The following is a 5047-nucleotide window of genomic DNA, read 5'->3' on the forward strand; positions in this document are numbered from 1 at the left end:
GTTCTGTATGCCCACAGAGCATCATCCAAGCTCTTTGCCCAATCCTTTCTTCGGGCCATCACAGTCCGTTCTAGGATTCTTTTTAGTTCTCTGTTAGAGACTTCTGCTTGCCCATTTGTCTGTGGATGATACGGAGTTGCCACTTTATGGCTAATTCCATGTCTAACCATAGCAGAGTGTAGCAGTCTATTGCAGAAATGAGTGCCCCCATCACTGATTAGTACTCTGGGAACACCAAACCTGCTGAAGATGTGTTTCTGGAGGAATTTCAGCACGGTCTTGGTATCATTAGTGGGTGTAGCAATTGCTTCTACCCACTTAGATACATAGTCCACTGCCACCAGAATGTAAGTGTTTGAGTATGATGGTGGGAATGGCCCCATGAAGTCAATTCCCCATACATCAAACAATTCTATCTCTAATATCCCTTGTTGAGGCATGGCATATCCATGAGGCAGGTTACCAGCTCTTTGGCAACTGTCACAGTTACGCACAAACTCTCGGGAATCTTTATAGAGAGTAGGCCAGTAGAAGCCACACTGGAGGACTTTAGTGGCTGTTCGCTCACTTCCAAAATGTCCTCCATAATGTGATCCATGGCAATGCCATAAGATCTTTCGTGCTTCTTCTCTGGGTACACATCTGCGGATCACTCCGTCAGCACACCTCTTAAAGAGATATGGTTCATCCCAGAGGTAGTACTTTGCATCCGAAATTAATTTCTTTCTTTGCACATTGCTGTACTCCTTGGGTATGAACCGCACAGCTTTATAATTTGCAATATCTGCAAACCATGGAGCTTCCTGAATGGCAAAGAGTTGCTCATCTGGGAAAGTCTCAGAGATCTCAGTAGAAGGGAGGGACGCCCCATCTACTGGTTCTATTCGGGACAGGTGATCAGCTACTTGGTTCTCTGTCCCTTTTCTGTCTCTTATTTCTATATCAAACTCTTGCAGAAGCAACACCCATCTGATAAGTGATGAGCGGATAATTTGTACGCTTTTTGGCATTGTTTTTAGTATGTTTTTGGTAGTTTTAGTTGAGTTTTTAGTATATTTTTATTAGTTTTTAATTAAAAATCACTTTTCTGGACTTTACTATGAGTTTGTGTGTTTTTCTGTGATTTCAGGTATTTTCTGGCTGAAATTGAGGGATCTGAGCAAAAATCTGATCCAGAGACTCAAAAGGACTGTAGATGCTGTTGGATTCTGACCTCCCTGCACTCGAAGTGGATTTTCTGGAGCTACAGAAGCCCAATTGGCGCGCTCTCAACGGCGTTGGAAAGTAGACATCCTGGGCTTTCCAGCAATATATAATAGTCCATACTTTGCCCAAGATTTGATGGCCCAAACCGGCGTTCAAAGTCACCCTCAGAATTCCCAGCGTTAAACGCCGGAACTGGCACCTAATTGGGAGTTAAACGCCCAAACTGGCATAAAAGCTGGAGTTAAACGCCAAGAAGAGTCTCTACACGAAAAATGCTTCATTGCTCAGCCCAAGCACACACCAAGTGGGCCCGGAAGTGGATTTTTATGTCATTTACTCACCTTTGTACACCTTAGGCTACTAGTTTTCTATAAGTAGGACCTTTTACTATTGTATTATCATCTTTGGACATCTAGTTCTTAGATCATTTGAGGGCTGGCCTCACGGCCATGCCTAGACCTTGTTCTTATGTATTTTCAACGGTGGAGTTTCTACACACCATAGATTAAGGTGTGGAGCTCTGCTGTACCTCGAGTATTAATGCAATTACTATTGTTCTTCTATTCAATTCCGCTTGTTCTTTTACCAAGATATCACTTGTTCTTCAACTTGATGAAGGTGGTGATTGACACTCATCATCATTCTCACCTATGAAAAAGGTGACTGACAACCATTCTTGTTCTACAAGCATCCGAGGCTTAGTGAATATCTCTTGGATTCTTCGGAATCTTCGTGGTATAGGCAGGACCTGATGGCGGCATTCAAGAGAATCCAGAAGGTCTAAACCTTGTCTGTGGTATTCTGAGTAGGATTCAATGATTGAATGACTGTGACGTGCTTCAAACCTGTAACCTACTGGGCGTTAGTGACAGACGCAAAAGAGTTATTCTATTCCGGTAGGGGAGGGAACCAAACCGGTGATTGGCAGCACTGTGACAGAGTGTGTGCATTAGCTTTCACTGCGCGGATGGGAGGTAGCTGCTGACAACAGTGAAACCTTACACGAGCTTGCCATGGAAAGGAGTAAGAAGGATTGGATGAAGACAGTAGGAAAGCAGAGAGACGGAAGGGAAGGCATCTTCATACACTTGTCTGAAGCTCTTACACCAATGATATACATAAGTATCCCTATCTTTATCTTTTATGTTATTTTCGTTCATCACCATATACATCTGAGTCTGCCTGACTGAGATTTACAAGATGACCATAGCTTGCTTCATACCACCAATCTCCGTGGGATCGACCCTTACTCGCGTAAGGTATTACTTGGACGACCCAGTGCACTTGCTGGTTAGTTGTGCGAAGTTGTGTTTATGCCATGGTATTGAGCACCAAGTCTTTGGAGCCATTACTAGGGATTGTTTATGTTTTGAAAAGTATTGATCACAATTTCGTGCACCAAGTTTTTGGCGCCGTTGCCGGGGATTGTTCTTGTGTATGGACAACTGACGGTTCATCTTGTTGCTTAGATTAGGTATTTTTTTTTCAGAGTTCTTTAAGGATGAATTCTAGTGTTTCAAGGTGATGTTCTTATCATCACCAAAGCTGATTGATTCTCATCAATTTAGCTCTTGGATGCAATGTCCTGCTGAAGCTTAGCCGGCCATGTCTAATTCCTTTAGACTAAAGCTTTAGACTAACATTGCATGATTCCTGGAATTCTCATTAAGAATTTTGATACCTTTATTTTCTTTTTCTACATAATTTTCGAAAAAAAAAACACAAAAAAATTATAAAATCATAAAATCCAAAAATATTTCTTGTTTGAGTCTAGAGTCTCATCCTAAGTTTAGTGTCAATTGCATGTTTCTATTTTTCTTGCATTTTTCGAATTTATGCATGTGTCTTCATTAATCTTCAAGTTGTTCTTGATGATTTTCTTGTTTTGATCTTTGAATTCTATTGACTTGAGTGTTTTGTTGTTTCCCATATATACAAACTGCTAAGTTTGGTGTCTTGCATGCATTGTTATTTTTATTATTCCTCATTATTAAAAATCCAAAAATATTTTTAATTTGTGTCTTTTCAAGTCAATAATACAGAGAATTGAAGATTCAGAACATACTGCAGAGGAATCACACAGAAAAAGCTGAGCATTCAAAAATGCCCAGTGAAGAAGACAGACTGGCGTTTAAACGCCAGCCAGGGTGCCTGGTTGGGCGTTTAACGCCCAAAAGGGTAGTAGTTTGGGCGTTAAACGCCAGAATGTGCACCATTCTGGGCGTTTAATGCCAGGATGGCAAAGGGGGAAGATTTTGTTTTCAAAATCAATTTTTTTTCAAGTTTTCAAAGTTTTTCAAAATCAAATCTTTTTCAAATCATATCTTTTCAATCAAATGTTTTCAAAATCAATTTCTTTCCTTTTTCAAAGATACTTACTAACAATTAATGATTTGATTGAACATTTTTTGCCTTTTCTGTTGAGGAAGGTTTTATGCTTGAATCATATCTTTTCTTGTTAGGCAAGTCATTAATTTTTAAAATCATATCTTTTAAAATTGTTTTCAAATCATATCTTTTTAACATTGTTTTCAAATCATATCTTTTCAATCACATCTTTTTAAAACCAATCATATCTTCTTAACCACATCTTTTTCAAAATAGTTTTCAATCAAATCTTTTTAATTTCTAATTTCAAAATTTTTTTCAAAAATCACTTGATTTCTTTTCCACTCTTATTTTCGAAAATCAATTTGTGTTTTTCAAAAATATTTTCAAAATCTTTTACTTAAATTTTCGAAAATTACTCCCCTTCTTCTCACATCCTTCTATTTTTGGACTAACTCTATTCCTTAATGCAAAAATTCGAACTCCATCTTCTTTGATAAGTTCGAATTTTCTACTTCTGTCTTCCATTTTTCTTCCTCTGACACCTCAAGGAATCTCTATACTGTGACATAGAGGATTCCATATTTTCTTGTTTTCTTCTCTTTCATATGAGCAGGAACAAAGACAAAGGCATTCTTGTTGAAGCTGACCCTGAACCCGAAAGGACCTTGAAGAGAAAGCTAAGAGAAGCCAAAGCACAACTCTCTTTAGAGGACCTGACCGAATTCTTCAAGGAAGAAGAAGATATGGCAGCCGAAAACAACAATAATGCAAACAATGCAAGGAAGGTGCTGGGTGACTTTATTGCACCTACTCCTGATTTTTATGGGAGAAGCATCTCTATCCCTGCCATTGGAGCAAACAACTTTGAGCTTAAGCCTCAATTAGTTTCTCTAATGCAACAGAATTGCAAGTTCCATGGACTTCCAATGGAAGATCCTCATCAGTTCTTAGCTGAATTCTTGCAAATCTGTGACACAGTCAAGACTAATGGGGTTAACCCTGAGGTCTATAGACTGATGCTATTCCCTTTTGCTGTAAGAGACAGAGCTAGAATATGGTTGGATTCTCAACCTAAAGAAAGCCTGGACTCTTGGGAAAGCTAGTCAATGCCTTCTTGGCAAAGTTCTTTCCACACAAAGATGGAGTAAGCTTAGAGTGGAAGTCCAAACCTTCAGACAGAAGGATGGAGAATCCCTCTATGAAGCTTGGGAAAGATACAAACAATTAATCAGAAGATGTCCTTCAGACATGCTTTCTGAATGGAGCATCATAGGTATTTTCTATGATGGTCTCTCTGAACTATCTAAGATGTCTTTGGATAACTCTGCTGGAGGATCTCTTCATCTGAAGAAGACGCCTGCAGAAGCTCAAGAATTGATTGAAATGGTTGCAAATAACCAATTCATGTACACTTCTGAAAGAAATCCTGTGAACAATGGGACTAGTCAGAAGAAAGGAGTTCTTGAGATTGACACTCTGAATGCCATATTGGCTCAGAATAAAATATTGA

At 39.1% G+C, this 5047-nt stretch overlaps 1 non-coding gene across 1 annotated transcript; it reads right to left on the reverse strand.

The window, feature by feature from the left end:
• Positions 1–4683: 4683 nt before the first annotated feature.
• Positions 4684–4791, reverse strand: LOC130984125 (small nucleolar RNA R71). The gene has a single exon (XR_009088078.1). It is a non-coding gene; the product is annotated as a small nucleolar RNA R71 (small nucleolar RNA).
• Between the last annotated feature and the right edge of the window lie 256 nt (positions 4792–5047).

This window comes from Arachis stenosperma, chromosome 5 (assembly GCF_014773155.1).
Source record: "Arachis stenosperma cultivar V10309 chromosome 5, arast.V10309.gnm1.PFL2, whole genome shotgun sequence".
Lineage (NCBI taxonomy): Eukaryota > Viridiplantae > Streptophyta > Magnoliopsida > Fabales > Fabaceae > Arachis > Arachis stenosperma.